The following is a 19667-nucleotide window of genomic DNA, read 5'->3' as shown; positions in this document are numbered from 1 at the left end:
TAGACTGCACAAGCCGACGAACAAAGTAGAAATCTATCTCAACATATTTCATACGGCTATGAAAGTTGGATTGGCACAAATGTAAGTAGTGCTCATGTTGTCGCAGAGAATGCGAGGAGAACTCGACAGTGGAAAATGAAGCTCACGAAGCAAGTTTTTGAGCCAGACAACTTCAGAGGTTGTAGCTACAACTGCTCTGTATTCAGCCTCAGTAGACGACCGAGAAACAGAACGTTGCTTCTTAGAAGACCATGAGATAGGAGAATCACCAAGATATACAACATACCCTGTTATAGAGGTGGGTCACCAGCCCAATCCGAATCAGAATAGGTAACTAATTGAGCAGCAGATTTTTTAGCAAGCTTAATACCAAGATGAGCAGTGTGACAAAGATATCTCAGAAGACGCTTGACAGCTTTCCAGTGAGAAACACCTGGTTGATGCATAAATTGAGATAATTTGCTTACTACAAAGGCAATGCCAGGACGCGTAAAGGATAAATAATGAAGCTTTCCAATGACTCGGCGATAAAGAGTGCCATCCACTTTGGAATCCTCACGAGATGTTTCAAAGGTACATGTAGAGGTCATGGGTGTGGGAGCGCCTTTGCATTCAGCCATGTTAACATCTTGGAGAAGATCTTTGACATATTTATGCTGAGATAAGAGCAAACCATTTGATGTGTGCGTAACCTCAACGCCAAGAAAGTAATGAATCAACCTAAGATCTTTAAGAGAGAACCGTGAAGACAGAGCATTAATAATAGATTTCATAGCAGGTGGCTGGTTACCAGTCATAATGATATCATCCACGTAAACTAGGATGTACACAGTAACTCCAAGCTTATGAAGAATAACAAGAGATGCATAAGATTCGCACTTGATAAAACCAAGGGTACAAATATATTTTTCAGCCCAGTGTACCAAGCTCGTGGAGCTTGTTTCAAACCATAAATAGCTTTATTAAGTTTACATACATGAGTAGGATATTGTCTAGATTTAAAACCTGTAGGCTGCTTCGTGTATACCTCTTCTTCAAGCCTTCCCTGTAAAAAGGCGTTATTAACATCGAACTGGTGAATGGGCCAGGATAGTTGAGTTGCAATAGCAAGAACTAAACGAACAGTTGTAGGTTTAATCACCGGGCTAAAAGTTGAGTGATAATCTAAACCAGGTCGTTGTGTGAAGCCTTTCGCAACAAGTCTTGCTTTATACCTGTCAATCGAACCATCAGGCTTATGCTTAAGCCTAAACAACCATCTGCAATCAACCACATTCCTTGAGGGATCGCTGGGTACTAAGTCCCAGGTACTGTTTCTAACTAAAGCATCAAATTCAGACTGCACAGCAGTCCGCCAGTGAGGGTAAGATTGTGCTTGTTTAAAGGTCTTTGGTATAGGTTCAGGCATGAGTGTGGATTGAACTGATAGGTGAAATTCTTGGGTTTAGACTGTTAGTCTAAGACCTTGTGACCATTGGGTGACGAAGCGGAGGTTGGGTAGGCGTGGTCGTAGAGAGCGGGGGTTGATTGGTGTGTGGTACAGGCTGTTAGGGTAGTGGGTTTCGGCGTTGGTAGGTTATGGTGATAGGTTGTGTGGTTCTTGGAGGAGCTGCCGAGGTGGGATGGTTCGAAATTGGAGATGAGTTTTGGTTATCTTGGTTAGAGGAGTTAGATTCAGGTTGTGAAGATTGGTTATGATTATCTTGCCCAGAGAAATTAGAGGAAGAAGGATCATTACCTGAACTTGAAGAGGCACGCATAGGAAGAGGAGAAGCAATTGGTGACTTCATACGCCTGGAAATTGGAGGTGGCAATTCAGAATTTGCACTTAAAGAAGATATATCAGTATTTTCCTTTTTAAAGTCTTTATCTAATGTATCCCATGCTGGGAGTTTATTAGTTTCCCTATTTGAAAGATATTTGCAAAGGGATAATTATTTTCAAAAAATACCACATCTCTAGAAAGATAGATTTTAGAGGTGACGGGATCAAAACACTGATGAGAATAATATTTATTCAAAAAACCAAAATAAACACAGGGCATTGACTTGGGTTCTAGTTTATTGAATGGTCTGAGCCATGGATAACATAAACAACCAAAAGTTTTAATAGACTCATAATTTGGTGCTTCTTGAAATAAAATTTCATACGGCACTGATTATTTAAAACTGGTGTAGTGAGTCTATTTAAAAGATAAACAGCTTGGTGACAGGCAAAACTCCAAAAATTAGGGGGTAACGAGGCTTGGTGTAAAAGTGTTTTTGCAGTTTCAATAACATGTCGGTGACGACGTTCTACCAACACAACTCGTTGAGGAGTGTATGGTGGGGACACCAAGTGCTCAATACCCTGTGAATTTAAATAGGAAGTTAAGCTTTGAAATTCACCTCCTCCATCAGTATAAAAAGAAAAAATTCTTGTTTGAAAACGTCTTTCTAAGAGTGGATGTAGCGTCTTAAAGACTTCCAAAACTTCTTGTTTAGATTTCAAGGTGTATAGCCACATATATTTTGAAAAGTAATCCACAAATATAACATAGTATCTTTTTTTATCGATGGATAAAATTGGTGCAGGTCCTCATAAATCACTGTAAATTGTTTGTAAGGGTCGTTCACTCTTCAGGGAGTTAACTTAGAAAGGTAACCTGTGGCTTTTATTAGAATTGCAGGAATTACAATTAGAACTAACTCTCGAAGAACTAACAGGAATTGAAAACTTATGCAAAATATTATTTAAAGTGTGACGATTTGGATGACCCAAACGTCGGTGCCACAGTTGAATTGGAACAACCACGTTGCACTGGGGATGCCTATCTGGTGGCCACGTGTACAGTCCCCTATTACTCCGCCCTCGAACTAGTGCCGCCCCCGTATTCAGGTCCTTCACAAGATAAGAAAATGGAAAAAATTCCATGGATGTGTTATTATCACGGCAAAATTGAGAAACAGATATGAGATTATTTTTTATGGCAGGAGAATAGAGAGTTTAGACAGGGTAAAGCGATAATTTGATGCTTTAAGTTCAGTGTTACCAATTTGGGAGATAGGTATGGTAGTACCATTATCCATGGCGATTTCCTCAGGTCCGTGGTAGTCTTGAGCAGTTGCTAGGCTTTGAGCATCTGAGGCGATATGATGTGTGGCCCCCGTGTCGATGATCCATGATGGTTGTTGTTGCACAAAGTTGGCTCTAGCCTGAAAATGATTGTGGGACTGGCTGCGACAAACTTGGGAAGAGTGGCCAGGACGATCACATAGCTGGCAAACCAGATGGTTGTCAGACTGAGCAAAGTTCTTACAAGGCTTCCATGGTTGGCCTCGATTGGGTTGATTGTTGTTTGCGTTATTGTAACGCTTGTAGTTGGTATTGTTGCGAGGTTGAGTAGTAGATCGTTGTGCAATAACAGCAGTAATGGAATTTGAGAGAGAAGCATGAGTATCATGATGCTTCAGGAAGAGTTCATGGTCAAGTAACTTCTCATACAACTCTTCATATGAGATAGTAGTATCTCGTGCCCGAATAGCTGCTGAAAATTCTTTGAAATCTGATCCAAGACCAGTGAGTATCTTCATAATGAGTTCCTCGTTGGATACAGGAGCACCAGCTGTAGCAAGCTCATCACAGAAAGAGCGAACTGGGTGCATATAGTCAGCGACAGGTAAAGCATTTTTTGCAAGACGAGCTAAGCGATCTCGTAGACTAAAAATTCGTGTTTGGGATTTATTGGCTACACTATGTGAAGAGCATCCCAGGCAGCCTTTGAAGAGGTTGCTGAAGCAACAGATGCAGCAAGGGTAGGATCAACTGAAGCCAGGATGGCATTTTGAATAAGCTAATCTTGGCGAAACCATGATAGGTACGCAGGGTTGTCAACAGTTTGATTGTTTGAGGAGATGGTTTGGCTAGGGGCAGGAGTAGTTCCATCAAGATGGCCATAGATATCGTGCCCATGCATAAGCATCGACACCTGAGCCTTCCAGAGGGAAAAATTATGACTACCTGCAAGCTTAATAGGAAGTTGTGTGACAGGGTTAAACTGAACAACATTGTTGTTGTCTGCAGCGTTGGCATTAACAACAGTAGCAACCATTTGGGTCGGGTAGGGATGGGGAAAAGAAACTAGGATCTGACTCGCAAGAGTACTTTTAAGCTCCTGATACCATAAAGAGGAAGGTTTTAGACTAAATGAGAGGGGGTTGATTTTATTAATGAAGTAGTAGCTCTTTATATAGAGCAAAATTACAACAATAAATCTTCTGAAAGATACAGATACATACAACCTAACAAACTCCTAAAGAAAAGGCTAACAAAAGTGATACAGAAAAGATACAGATAAGGGCTATGTTAGTGGATAAGGTTGAATCAGTTAAGAGTCCTTTACATTATGTAGAGGCGACAAAATATATAGGGCTAAGAGAGATGACAACAGCATTAGGGATTTTTCTAAATATTTGGTGGCGAGAACTTTAAAGCTAGGGAGAGTGAATTATTCTTGAAACTCACTAATGGCAAGGTATCAATTCTAATCCCTATAGCTATATTTTTTGTATTAATTTAAGAGAGATATTCTTATTAGTTCTTTGTATAATGGTGACACGAACTAAGTGTGAGAGCAAAGGGATTATATCAGACATGATTGTACGGGTCACACCTTGAGAGTTGAGAGTAAAAATAAAATTTAACAATAAACTTGCTCTTTAATAATAGACAAAACTTTTCGAGAGTTATATTTTTAAAGTTAATTTTTGGAACCTTGCATAGGAAATCAATTTCAGATGTTTGCTACAATGTTTGATTAGTTATAATTATGTAAATAAGATTCGAACTTCACACTTTATAATATGCTCACGTATATTTACGAAACGAACACTCTGTCATATTATGTTTAGAGATAATTTTATTTTGAACTAGTGTTTGAATGTGTATAACTGAAGGATTAGTCAACTGGTTAGCAGGTCATATATTGAGTACCGAATTGTACTTTAATATTATATTGGTTTTATATTCATGAGTTGAGCTCTAGAAAATTAAGATGTAATTCTAAGCCTGAAATTAAGGAAAGAGTAGAACTTGACCTGACTAGTAGAATTGACATTATTCATTTATATTTTACATAAATTGAGGTCATTGAGGCCGACTGGTTGGTATTCTAGACGTTGCAAGGTTTGGGAAACTTCCTGTTAGCGAGGTAAGTGAGACTTTAAGCTTTGGTACTTGCTTTTCTAAAACCAGTTTTGAAAATGTGTTTTCTCTGCCTGGTCCATGTGTTGGGACAAGCGTGTACTTGACGGAAACGGTGGTCTTAGACTAGCCGCAAATATATTATTTTATGAAAAATATAAAAAAAAATTATTTTATAAGTTGTTTGATGGCATGATACGGCTGTGAGCCATGATGTTGAGTTTGATACGGCTGTGAGTCATGGTGTTGAGTTTGATATTTTGATACGGCTGTGAGCCATAATGTTGAGTTTGATATTTTGATACGGCTGTGAGCCATGGTGTTGAGTTTGATACTTTGTACTGCGAGTCATGGTGTTGAGTTTGATACTTTGATACTGCTGTGAGCCATAATGTTGAGTTTGATAATATGGTTGTGAGCCATGGTATTGAGTTTGATACGGCTGTGAGCCATGATATTTGGGCATTGTGTATGCTTGTGTACATCACCCGAGCATTGTGTATGCTTCTTGATATATTTGGGGCATTGTGTATGCTTCAGTGAGCATTGTGTATGCTCTGTTACATATTTGAAGCTTTGTGGTACCGTTGTGGACTCGTAAAGGTGTTGTTTAATTTCATTCACTACAGTCCTGACAAGTCCTTAGCGTGTACGGTGTTAAGATATGTGTACCCTTCACTACAGCATTTTAGGTCTACAACCACCCCTGAGAAGTGTGGCCTAAGATGCCAAGAAGTGTAGCATTTGGTCAAAGGCAACACTTTATGGCTTTAGGCAACGCTTTTTGTGGGGTGGCCTAAAGTACCATAATCATTGACTATTGGCCACGCTTTGTAGGTGTTGCCTTAGTAGCCACGCTTTAAAAGTGTGGCTGATACGGTACAAAGGTCACACTTATATTTTCTCATATAGCCACGCTTTTATGACATAAGGCTACACTTATGAAGCGTGATCTTTGTCACGTTATAGGCTACGCTTACAAAGTGTGGCTTCTAGAGCAACATTTATCATTAACAACGCCAGATTGACAATCCCTATGGCCATACTTTTTAAGCGTGGCGATTTTGTCTACACTACAAAGTTATTTTTCAAATACTTATATTAGCCACAATTTTGTGGTTAAAAAACTATATTTGTTTGCATCAAATTCTGTTCACACACATACACACACACACACACACATATATATATATCAAGCATTAAATTAGATAATAAATAATAGAATAAAAATAATTCAAATGCATATACTTAAAATAAATTTCAACAAAGAAACATTCTTTGTGTACTGTCTATAGTAATAAAGCACTGTTGGTTCAAGAGTTCACTAGCAAAGACCTCTACAAAACCAAATGTATTCATATTTATAGAATCAATAAAAATAAACATCCCAATTGTTCAAAAGGTTTTCACCATTCACTTTAATGGATCAAATTGATTTGTGACCTCCGTATCCAATTGCATCACCCGTTTTTTTCCTACACATTCAAAATAAAATAAAAAATTAGGAAGAAACATATATATAGTATACACTGGTTAGAAAGCATGATTTTGTAAGTTAAGATTGAGGTAGTTTTTGGAATTGGGAATATAAGTACCTTTTCAAGACTTGGGGCGTGAGTTGAGCCAGAAGAATGTGGTAGATTTTGGCCTCTCATAGCTCGTGCACTACTTGCATCAACTGGTGAAGGAATATTAGATCCAACACACCCTTGTATATCATGAAAATCCAGTCCAGGGTTGTTTTTCACAAATTGACTAAAAAAACATCGCATTTCTTCTCTCATCATTTCCTTCATTTCTTCCTTGAGAGAAGTTATTTCATTGGCATGCTTTTGTTTAAGCTTGGTGATTTCTTCATCTTTTTTCAGAGAGCTTGTCGTCACCGATCTACCATAGCATCTAACCCGACCAAGCTGCTCCTTTCCAAATACAGCCCTAAATGCATCATCTGCTGTTTCTCCAAAACTTTTTGACGATTCTGAAGTTCAGACTGTCAAAAAAAATATTATTGCACATCACTTACAAGTCATAAAAAACGAACACTAAAATAACTTTCAACAAGTCAAGTTAGATTTCAAAAAAAGTTTAGCAGACCTCAAAATTTAGCCAAGAATGTCAATAGAGTTTTCAGCGACAAGGATCGTAACCAATTTAATATGAAGTTTCAAACAAACAGAACTAATTTGTGCATGTTAATCCTAAGTCTTCTGGGATTACACATAATGTTGCAGGCCAAGCTGATGATGGTGCAAGGGGAGTTGTTCCTACTGTTGCATCAGGTCGTGAAAATGATGTAGCAGGGAACAGAGGAGTCTTGAGGTGCAGCTAGTTGAGAAAACTAAGGGTGAAAAATCAGCTAATATTCCTAGTGCTACAAAAGGTGCTACAGTTGCGTCAAGTTTTGGAGTTGCAGCTGCTACTGATGTGCACAAATCTGCTGTGCATGAGAATGAGGCCACGCATCTGTTAGAATCAGGTTCTCAAGCTGTGAATCAATTAAATGATCGAGAGTAGACAGAGGTTACTCGATCTCATCCATCACTTAACAAAAAGAAAAATCCAGACCATGAAAATCAGATTATCGCAGAAATCTTTACAGGTGCACTATGTGAGGATTCAAGGAAAATCAACTGCTCAAACACCTTTGATGCTTTGAATATAGAGCATGATCATGCTGTGGGGAGTTTGCGGCTTAAGGACATAAGTGCAATCTCAAGAAATAAGCAAGGGAACTCTCCAGGCAGGGGCAAAATCAACAGAAGAATGTTGGTACTCCATTAAATCAATCAAAGGATATTATCACTACAAATTTTTCTGATGCACTTGCACATGAAATGGGTACTGGAATTAATTCACCAACAGTAAAAGAGATCTCATTGGAATATCTCAAGCTTGGTTCCCCGAACTTGACTGGTATCATGGCGTCAGTCCCATAGACTAGTGAATATGGCGTTTCTCCTGTGCTTGTATTTGGCGTGGTGCGGTATGCCCATGGTACTTCTGGTAGCAGTTCCGGCCACAGTCCCTTGGTGTCTTCAAGATGTTTAGTATTGTTTGTTGGAGGAATCGGCTTGGTCGTTGCCTGCAGGGTGATATGGCGTGGAGAGTATTCGCTTGATGTGCCATTTCTCGAAGAATCTGACGGTCTTTTTCCCGGTGAATTGGGGTCCGTTGTCACACTGATTCTTTGGGGATGCCGAAGCATCATATGATATTTCTNGCTCCTAGTTTGTGGGGGGCTATGTACGCACGAGGTGACGAGAGTCCGTGCGTAGCTACTATTATGATATTGTCCGGGTAGTTAGGACCCAAAAGCATGTTGCACGTGGATTAATTGTGAACCCATTGGTAGCTCGAATTGTTTAACTCACATCGAATTAGTAAGTAAATTTCTAAAAGGATTAAACTTCATTTCTTAAATTGTTAAAGGAGAATTGGTTTTATTTGAATAAATATTCCCCGACAAGTTCTTATTTGACTTATTGAGCATGTATTTTATGTGTGCCTGCGTCGCATGGATGATTCGCGAGCAGGATATGTGTTTATTTATGGAACGGGCCGAACGCCTCGGTGAGAAGATGCATCTATGGTTCGTGCCGCTCAACCCTCGGCAGTGCACAATTTACATTTCTATTGGAGCGGGCCGTCGACCTCGGCATGATTTGCACGTGTTTATCTGTTACTTGAAAATTTTAAATATGGAATTGGCCCTACGTGGCTTGATATAAACTGATAAGATAATAAAGAACAAACTTTAGAAGCCCTGGATTTATTGTTGAAGGTGTTTACCTGTTTTCTGGCTTCACAATCAGAACTTCTATACAAATCCATGATTTTCCTCGCACTTATAGAACATTGCTAATTGACCTCTAGTGAGTGTCGGAGTTGGCCATCTCGTCTCTACCCCTTCGTGATTAGGCGGGATACTCACTGAGTGCACGTTGATTACGTACTCATACTACACTTCTGTGCATTTTTGTTGCACAGGTATATATATACCTCTAGCAGCCTATTGGGCGTAGCAACACGGACGACTCTGGGACTAGGTGAGCTGCATTGTTCGAGACGACCCTCAGCCAGTGTAGTTCCTTTCAACATTTTAATATTTATTCCCTGTCCACTGTATTTTGGACAGACATTGTAATTTATTTTCCTTATCAGTAGTTGCTCATGCACTTGTGACACCGGGTTCTGGGATGGTTTTTCGAAAGATGTGTGTTAATAGTTATTTCTTAATTTGAATTGAAACAGAGATTGTTTTATATATGAAAAATGGAAGGAAAACTCTTAGATTTTTAAAGGTATTAAAAGAGAATTTAATTGATAATTTAGTTGGCTTCCTGACAACGGTGTCCGGCGCCATCACGACCCGTAGTGGATTTGGGTCGTGACATCAAATGCATATACTTAAAATAAATTTCAACAAAGAAACATACTTTGTGTAATGTCTATAGTAATAATGTCTATAGTAATAAAGCACTGTTGGTTCAAGAGTTCACTAGCAAAGACCTCTACAAAACCAAATGTATTCATATTTATAGAATCAATAAAAATAAACATCCCAATTGTTCAAAAGGTCTTCACCATTCACTTTAATGAATCAAATGGATTTGTGACCACCATATCCAATTGCATCACCCGTATTTTCCTACACATTCAAAATGAAATTAAAAATTAGGAAGAAACATATATATAGTATACACTGGTTAGAAAGCATGATTTTGTAAGTTAAGATTGAGGTAGTTTTTGGAATTGGGAAATATAAATACCTTTTCAAGACTTGGGGCGTGAGTTGAGCCAGAAGAATGTGGCAGATTTTGGCCTCTCATAGCTCGTGCATCAACTGGTGAAGGAATATTAGATCCAGCACACCCTTGTATATCATTAAAATCCAGTCCAAGGTTGTTTTTCACCAATTGACTAAAAAAACATCGCATTTCTTCTCTCATCACTTCCTTCATTTCTTCCTTCAGAGAAGTTATTTCATTGGCATGCTTTTGTTTAAGCTTGGTGATTTCTTCATCTTTTTTTCAGAGAGCTTGTCGTCACGATCTACCATAGCATCTAATTAGAGAGACATCATAATGCTTATTACCAGCATAACAAGACTTGCCTTACGCTATAAGGTGAATATTATAACTCTTCAAGATACCCCACTCTTCAGGAAGGAACGTCCAGGCAGCTATCCTAGCCTCCACATTAGCAACTACTTGATCCTTATAAATTAAAAAGCAAATGTCAATGGTCTTCTTCAGTCATTAACCTAGACTAATATAAGTCCACCAGGGGAAAGTTTCTAAAGAGGAGGATGCAACATAGTACAGTTCAGGAATTTAATTTCCAAATTGGAAGCAAGGCTGAAGAACTTAGCAGGATATCATCAGAGCAAGAAAATACATTCAGAAGGAAGTCATCGACTCAACCTAAAGGGAATCTAAAATGACAGGCCATCTCTAAAAAGGTTTCTAGAAGCATTGAATGCTAAAAGCATAATGCTCAAGAGAGGTTTTTCCATACTCAACTACAGATCATTTCACAATATGCTTGGTTCACCCAATATGGTACATGATTAATAATTCTACCCCTTTTCACATAGAACTTTGAGCATAATATATGTGCTACATCTAATTTTTATGAAAGAACCAACTTTAAAGATAAGAGATAAAGCAATTTCCAGTCAAAATTCTTATTGGATGCCTTAGAAGAAAAGCTTCAATTCTTTCCTCATTTTCTTCAGGGTCAATGGAACATGTGCTGTATATTAGAACTCCACCTGGCTTCACCAACCTGCAGATGCAGAACACAAAAGCATAAAGGAAAAGGATACAAAAACAGAACCTCATATGTTAATGTGTAAAGCTAGTCACTCAATCATAATGCATATAACCAAGAGGCATTTCAGATTGTAAGTACATGTAGTTGCAGTAAAAAACTTAACCAGCTTTGACTTAATAAAACAAGCAAATTGAGTTAATTAACATCAACCAAGCTTATCTCATTTTCCAACTCTCTTGTAATCAGTAGGAGAAATGTTTATAAAGATATGCACCTTATTTTGATCCGCTTCTCAACTTGCATTATCCTCACCAGTCACCAACATTACTAGGAAAAAGCTACTCAATATATTTCTAAAAGGCAAAATCCGTCAGTGGTGATTGGCAGCAGCAATTAAGGTGAAGGTTGCACTTAGTTTATGAATTAAGAACTATGGTTTTACCTGGAAGCTGAATCGAGAAGCTCATCTTGTAAATGTTTAAGTTGCTCCATATCTTCCTGTTTCCTATTCCAGCGCAAATCTGCTCGCTTTCGCAAACAAAGAGGAAATATACATTTCAAATGTCCCAGCTACTACTACCTATGATTTAAAGAAAGACGAAACCACAGAAGCAAGAATTACGAATGTGACATAAGAAGAAGAGGAATAAAGGACCAAAACTTTTAGCACCCATGAAAGCTTTTATCGAACAATAGAAATTGCACACATCTCTAGAATGAAAATACCTTAGAAAGAACACCCAGCCCTGAACAAGGTGCATGCAGCAAAACTTTATCCCATTCTACAACCTTATCGGTCTGCCAAAGTTAAACCAGGGATTAGCAGTTGAAACTAATATACCATGTTTTTTTTTACAACTTGCAAGTTCTTACAGAAAAAGTTCAAAGGTCAGCATGAATAGTACTGATGACACCAATAACTTGGTGCAATTTGGCTGTCTCTTTGAGTATCCGCAACCGACCTTCATTTATGTCAACGGCAAATAATGTACCTGACAAACAAGTAAAGCACTGGAGTGTAGCGTTAAACAGTCAACAAACATAACTTTCATACATAAGAAAAGGTTAATGACCAGAACTGCCGGCAACACTATGCATATAACTATTTACATAATCCACAGTTGAAAATGCTGAAAATATGCAATGCTTTAACAAGGCTAAGTCACCAATGAACAACAGTTGTAAAAAAAAAGGCGTTATCCAGTTGTAAAACAAAACATATGACGAGCCATCTTGATTCTGAAACTCTCAAAATAGAAAAACAGATATTACAAAGCAACGAACCTGGTAGCTTTTGATTGAGTTACTTTTAGGCAACAGCAACAATATAATACCCAAATGCGATCCCACAAGTGGGGTATGGGGAGGGTGGGATGTACTCAAAACTTACCCCTACCTTGTGTGAGGTAAAGAGGCTATTTCCAATAGACCATCGGCTCAAGAAAAGTGTTTTCAAAACAGGTTTGAAAAATACAAGAGTAAAAAAAGCTAAGATGGAAATACTGAAGAAAAGAAAAGCATTGCCAGCAGAAGTTACTTTTCGGCACCAACAATTAATAAATGTAATTAGTGATGGACAAGGAAATATGGTGTTGTATAGCAGATACCATGATTGTCTACATTTCCAGGACAGGCATCCTCACCTACGTTTTATTTCATTACTGAAAACACAAATTTAAATTCTGCATGTGCTATGCTCCTGTTAGAGGATCTTTCCTTTAGCTAGCTCCCAAAATATGTAATAGGACAATATTTTCCATGTAATTTCAGCTCTAAAAGCTATCATCTGTCAGCTATGATGAGCAAGGTTTGTATGAAGGTTACCTTGTCCATTCAAGCGGGAAGCCATGAACAAGGTTTTCCCTCCTGGAGCAGCACAACAATCAATAATGTTCTCACCAGGTTTGAGGATCAACAATAGAGACTACTAATCCTGCAGTAATTGGGTTATTAGGAGAATGATACACATCCTTTTTTACACTATTTATGATATTTGCACANTCACAATGAGGCCATCGAATTTGGAATATGAGATACAAGTCAATGACCAACAAAATACCAATCCATTTTTCAAGTAACTGGACATTATTTTCCACAGTATATAACTTGTAAAAGGAAGGGGAGACACTCTGACAAGGAGTGTGGATCAAATTAAGCAATTCATCGTAGCAAATTATGAACAAATGGAAAGTAAAGATGGAATTTTCTTTTTCTTCGCGATGATATGTGATACAGTTCATTGAAAATCCCTGTGAGTAATAACTCAATTTCTCAATTATGATCCTTGGAACATAGATATGTGAATGGTCCAAGTTATCCAAAAGAAGCTGAACTCTCCTTCCTTAATCGTGTTGCCTAGGAGAGCATATGAAAACAAATCAATGTTGTCAAAGCTTTCTTAAATTGGAACTACTCCCCCTGCCCGCTGAAGGAATAGTTGTATATCAAGCCAAGGTTCAAAGGATAACTGAAAATGAAAGAAGGAATTTCTTAAACAAACTCGCTAGAACTTAAACCAAATCCATATGATTAAACCCAAGCATCATTTTATCTCCAACCAGAGTTATGAATCAATGACAGAACTCACAGTATGGATGAAGAAATATACATCATTGAAACACTGAAACTTCCAAACATGAATTTAGAAAATTTATTCGACACAACCATGGATGTACAGGACATTTTACTAAAATATCAGACTTGGATCTTCTAAGACAAACGATTAAAAAAGTAACAGTTCAAACGTACAACTGGATGAGAGTAAAGAGTGGCAAGACCACGTGCTTGCTGACGATCATCACCGTCCACTTTTACTGCTGGAAGGGAATCACTCTCCTGCAGACATGAAAAAATAAATGTCAGGGAACCAGTAGATTTTGGGCAGCCTCTGCTATCTACAGGCAACGACAATGAAGTAATCAGGGTGAGAAATCAAGTCCTTAGGGAGGTGATCACTGACAAAACAAATCGACAAGAGAATCAAGTTATAGATCGAATTTTGCCAAGGCTTAAAACTTGGGCTGACCAAGTTGAAGAAGATGAAGATGACGATTTCAGTGATTTCAATGCTACTGAAGATGAAGAATGTAATGAGGAATCACTGCATTCAGTTGGTTCACCAAATGTACCAAAAACCAGAATATCACCAAGCTCAAGTGTTAAAAGCAAACTCAACTCTAATGCGCCAGCTTTTGTTCCCAAAACTGCCTCAGGTGGCGTTGCAAATGTGCAGATTCATAACGCCAAACATTCTGCTGTTATAACATCAACTAAGGAGCCTCGAATTTCAGATCATGACAGACAACTTATTGATGCTCTGGAGACCCCAAAACTCAACAAATTGACACTATCAGCTGGTTCAAAGACACTTGCACACGGGCAGAAAATTCCAGGTAATCAACTCAACAGAATTGTTCAATTGCAGGAGTTACCTTTTGGCATTGTTACAAAAACACAAGAATCGGGTGGATTGATGAAACAAGAGATTGTTAATCAACATCTACAAGGCAATTTAGGTGTGTGTTCATTCAACACACACATTGCATTCAATATTGTGAGATTCCAACATAATTTGACAATTTTATGTGGTGAAATTAACCTACACTTCAATTATTAACACGCCACAAAAAATAAGATAAAATTTGACTAGTGATGAAGCTAATATAGAAGACAACTAATAAAAACAGAAAATCAAGACTCAATAACCAGTATAACTCCCAAAGAGTAACTACTTTCCACAGTAGGAAGAAGGAAATTTTGAGAGCAAAAGAAACCAACCTGCAGCTTTGAGGAAGAGGGTTTTGATAACTACTGAAACAGTTGTGCATAAACGATAATATAGCCTTTGGGGAAGAGGGTTTTGATAACTACTCCCAAACGATAAAGGAAATTTTGAGAGCAAAAGAAACCAACCTGCAGCATAAACGATAATACTTATTTTCAACTCAAGAATATGAAATTAAGATAAAATTGAAAACTTTTATCGCCAAAAATTAAACAAGAAAATCACTTATGTTATCCCAATAATCAGAAATTGAAAAAGAGCAAAACTTTGAGTATAAAATAAAGACTATACAAAGCCCAGTAATTATACAAAATATTACTTCTATCAACCCCATTGATAAGAACCTAGACAAACTAAAGCTTTAACTATGAGATCGAAGACTATACAAAAATATCAAAAATTAAACAAAAAATATTACTTTTATTTCAGCCCAACAATCTGAAATTAGTAAAAAATTAAAAACTTTGATACCCAAAAATTAAACAAAATAAAATTACTTCTTTTTCAGCCCAAGAATCTGAAATTAGAAAAAGTTCAAAACTTTGAGTATAAAACAAAGATTGTACCAAGATACCCAAATATTGTACACAATAGAATATTATTTTTTCATCCCTATTAGTAAGAAACTAGAAAATTTGAATCTTAAAATATAAGAACAAAACGAAAAATTGGAAAAAACAAAAAAGTTTTGAGCAAAAGAAATACTTACCAATAGAGAGAAAGGGATGGAGATTTGCTATGGGTGAGAGTAATCTGGAAGACAGAAGCAATGAATGTATAGGAATGAAATAGGTTAAGGGAGGCAGTGAAGGTGAAGGTCAAGTAGCGGCAGATTAGAGAAAAGAATTGGGGAAAGTTCTCCCAGTAGTCTTATTTGGGCGATGATTTCTGTATTGGTTGGGGTTGGGGTGGGGTGGGGGGGAATATTTTCATTAATATTTGGAGCAAAATTTGGAGCAAAATTTATATAAGATATTTTTAGACTACGCTTATAAAGAGTTACAATATTATTAAGTAATTTAATAATATGACAACTCTTCAAAAATGTTGCATTATGATTAATAAGCGTTGCCACATAAGTTGTGTATTGGCAACATTTAAAAAGTGTGGTCTTTATATATTAAGAGCACGCTTTATAAGGGTGTCCTTAAAAATCGTGGCCGAAGACTCTAATTAAAGGCCACACTTATAAAGTGTATCTATAGATATTTTTGGCAACACTTTTCAAGCGTGGTTTATAATTAGTGTGGCTGTAGGTCTAAAATGTTGTAGTGGCTCTTCAATTTTAGGCTTAATTCCATGATTAATTAGGTGGAATTCACTCAAGAATCGAGTATTGAGTTCAAAAATCTTACCTCCAAGTGATTCCCTTCGATCCCCTCTTCAATTCTTCTCAAAAGCTCCAAAAATTGCTCAACAATGGAAAAAATAAACCAAAACTCGCGAAACCCGTCTTTTAAACATTCTGCCCCAGGCATAAATTCCTTCTTCGCGAACGCGGTCAAAGCCTCGCGTTCCCGAAGCACAAAAATTTCGCTGACCAAAACTCTCCTTCGCGAACGCGGCCCTACTATGGGTGTTAACCGGGTGGGTCGGGCTGGTCCGGGCCAGTATTATTTGGACCCGTACGGGTTTGGTGCCGGGCCGGTTCCAGGCTTGCTCTTAACGGGTTTAACGGGTTCGGGTTAATCCGGGTAAAAAATAAACCGTACGGGTTACGGGTTGAGGGGGCCGGGCCGGGTTTAGTGTTTTTTTAATATTTTGTATAACTACTGTAAGTTATATTAGTACTTTGTATTAATATAAAGAATACAAGAAAGATGGGGAAAAATTGCACTTATAAATTGCAAGTGCTACATTTATTTCAAAATTACAAAATTAAAGTTTGCATTTAAAAAGTAAATTAACAAAAAATAGTAAAACTAATTTTTTATGAATAATAAATTAATAATACTTCAAATTAATCTAACAAACTAAAACATTAAGCATAAATACGTCTAATAATTTAAAATAACACAAATTGTCTTAAAATCCAAAATAACACATATATAGCATATTTTAAAAATAATACGTTACCATCATATTCTATGATTTTAACATTTATAGTTTTATACCCTAAATATATACACAATATGTTAAATTCCAACAATTTTAAACTATGTTAATTAATATACAATAATTGGTATATTCATAGTATATTCATGGTATATTAATAGTATATTCATGGTATATTATGGTATATTCATGGTCTGGGCCGGTCCGGGCCGGACCGATTAAACCGGCTAGAGGCACTATTCATTGGACCGGGTTTAACGGGTCCGGTTAACCGGTAAAAAATAATAAACGGTCCAACCCCCTCTACCCCTCCTACCCAGCCCACCCGGGCCCTTATGAATCGGGCCGGTCCAGTTCCGATTTTAACCGGTCTGGGCCGGTCCGGTTCTGGTCATCCCGGCCCGTTAGACACCTTTAGGCCCTACCATCGCGAACGCGATGCTTCAGCCTCTCAAACTTACGCGAACGCGACAATGCCTCTCGCGAACGCGATGCATGCTAACCCGGCCCTTCGCGAACGCGGGACTCCCCTTCGCGAACGCGAAGGCCAAACTTCCACTGACTCCCACTGACTCTTCGCGAACACGAGGGTTCACTCACGAACGCGAAGAGTAAAACCTGCAACATCTGAACCTGCAACTTTTCTGAAATTTTCTAACTCCAAAATGATCCGATTGACCCCTCGAAACTCACCCGAGGCCCTCGGGACCTCAACAAAAGGCACAAACACATCCTAATACCTTATTCAAACTTGCTCCAATCATCAAAGCACCTCAAACAACATCAAATCACCCAAAACACATCGAATTTAAACCAAATTTTCCAAAATCTTTCAATTTCCGCTTTTGATCAAAAACCAAACCAAACCACGTCCGAATGATCTGAAATTTTGCACACATGTACTGAATGACACAACGGTGCTACTGCAACTTCCGTAATTTCATTTCGACCTCTATATCAAAATCTCACCCTTCAACCGAAAAACGCCGAAATCTAAATTTTGCCAATTCAAGCATAAACCTTCCACGGACATCCAATATGTATTCCAATCACGCTCCTAAGTCCCCAATCACCTAACGGAGCTAACCAAATCATAAAATTTCCGATCCGAGATTATATACAAACAAGTCAAATCTTGGTCAAACCTTTCAAATTTCAAGTTTCAAACTGAGGACTGTTCTTCCAAATTCATTCCGATTTCCCTGAAAAGCAAAACCAACGATTTACATAAGTCATGATACATCACACGGTGTAAGTCATGCATGAGAACTGGCGATCCAAGTGCAAAAGCTCAAAACGACCGGTCGGATCGTTACAGATGTGTGATGATTGAAATTGGCTTAAGGGAAGACCATTTTATAGGCAAAAAAGCTTAAGGTTTTCCTTGCCATTTGTCAAGTTTCTTGCCATTTGTCAAGTCTTTTGCATGAATCTTGCCATTTATCTCTTCTAGAAGTCTTCCGCATGGTCTTCTTCAAGACATTTGTCAACAAAAGTTTAAAATATTGCCTCACAATCCAATCCTGTCATACTACCACGTGCATAGCTAACTTGCATTTATTTTACATAAGAAATGTGCTATTCCATAGGAAAAGAAATTAAGTTTATATATTCATTAACAAATCAAGGAAAGAGAGTTGTAATAATTGGCCACCACACCCTTGAATTAGTATTAGTTGCTGGAGTTTCTACTGGAGGAATAGAAGCCTTGTTGGAGTTAGCATTATTTTCCTATACCAAAAAATTATACTCATGGTAAGGTTGAATTACAAGTATTGCTATATAAAATGAAATAAATACATAATAAAAGAAAGACAGAGAAGGTTAAGAGGCACACCGTTGGAGATATATATGATGATATTAGAGTAAAGTCGAGTCCAAGGTGCTGATCATTCACATGCCTAAGTAAAGAATATTTAATTGGATTAAGTATTATAAATAGATATTAACATAGCACTTCATAACATTCATGTTTCGAATGACTTTAAACGTGTGTTTAAAATCTAAAATGATAATAAAATCTCTGTTTAATGTCTCTTACCTTTTAGATAAGAAATCTGTGTGACTCAATTTGCATATGTTAAAAGAAACAAAGAAACTTATTTACACGAAAAAGAAGATTAGTACTACCTGCACGACATTGAAGTTTCCTGTAACATAGCTGTGAAGCTTTGGGAGCCAAAATGATCAAGAATTTGTGAAGCCTCCTCATAGTCACTTTCGGAATTATCAATGCTTTGTGACCTAAATTAGGCATATAACAAAATGTTAGATATTATCTCTAAGTAATTAAGACTATTTATCTTCTCAACATCGAGATGTATATAATTTTTCTTTACTTATAAGCTAATAAATATAAAATCCATATAAAATAATAATTATCGTTTGCGTTGTAACTGTTGTTTGTTGGATGAAACACAATCTAAATGCTTGTGATGATGTCTGGTGGGTGCTTGTGCAGTGGTGGCTAGTGTGATTAGGGCTGGAGGGTGGCAACAAAGGTAGTTAGTGACTGGTGGTGGTGGTGTTTGGTGCTAATTGAAGTAGTAGGTGTGCGATGGAGACTCTAGAGATTAATAATAGAGGTGGTTGTACAGTGGTGGTTGACGGTAGAGGCGTTTGGTAGTGAAGGTTATCCATCCGGTTTGTGAGTAGAATAGCGGTAAAGGGATGCATTCATAGAAAACTTTAAGTTAGCAATACATTTTAATGATTTAATAAAAATTTTGATACTTAATCTATTCAAAACAATAAAGTAATACTGTAAATAAAAAAATGATAAATATAGTTAATCAATTGAGATCTGAAGGATTGAAATTATGACCTTTCATAAATCTTAGTTCATATAATGATCAGAAATTAATTAAAAGAA

The 19667-nt window shown here is 37.4% G+C and overlaps 3 long non-coding RNA genes across 7 annotated transcripts; all 3 read right to left on the bottom strand.

Moving 5' to 3' along the window:
• Positions 1 to 6405: 6405 nt before the first annotated feature.
• On the bottom strand, positions 6406 to 7862 carry LOC109213014. The gene is made up of 2 exons (XR_002065953.1): positions 6777 to 7862; positions 6406 to 6656 (listed from the first exon to the last, which is right to left on the bottom strand). It is a non-coding gene; the product is annotated as an uncharacterized LOC109213014 (long non-coding RNA).
• A 1835-nt stretch (positions 7863 to 9697) lies between these two features.
• On the bottom strand, positions 9698 to 15656 carry LOC109213013. Of its 5 annotated transcripts, XR_002065951.1 has the most exons (11): positions 15450 to 15656; positions 14734 to 14868; positions 13705 to 13791; positions 12781 to 12889; positions 11830 to 11948; positions 11683 to 11754; positions 11399 to 11484; positions 11231 to 11309; positions 10300 to 10968; positions 9951 to 10233; positions 9698 to 9829 (listed from the first exon to the last, which is right to left on the bottom strand). It is a non-coding gene; the product is annotated as an uncharacterized LOC109213013 (long non-coding RNA). The 5 variants fall into 5 exon arrangements; XR_002065952.1 differs by having other exon boundaries at positions 9951 to 10968; positions 11399 to 11536; XR_002065948.1 differs by having other exon boundaries at positions 9951 to 10968.
• Positions 15657 to 17969: 2313 nt separating this feature from the next.
• On the bottom strand, positions 17970 to 19075 carry LOC109213012. Its single transcript, XR_002065947.1, has 4 exons — positions 18926 to 19075; positions 18633 to 18696; positions 18455 to 18526; positions 17970 to 17997 (listed from the first exon to the last, which is right to left on the bottom strand). It is a non-coding gene; the product is annotated as an uncharacterized LOC109213012 (long non-coding RNA).
• Positions 19076 to 19667: the final 592 nt, after the last annotated feature.

This window comes from Nicotiana attenuata, unplaced genomic scaffold, assembly GCF_001879085.1.
Source record: "Nicotiana attenuata strain UT unplaced genomic scaffold, NIATTr2, whole genome shotgun sequence".
NCBI lineage: Eukaryota > Viridiplantae > Streptophyta > Magnoliopsida > Solanales > Solanaceae > Nicotiana > Nicotiana attenuata.
Note: the sequence above shows the minus strand (reverse complement) of the source record. Positions and strands in the feature narration are given on the sequence as shown.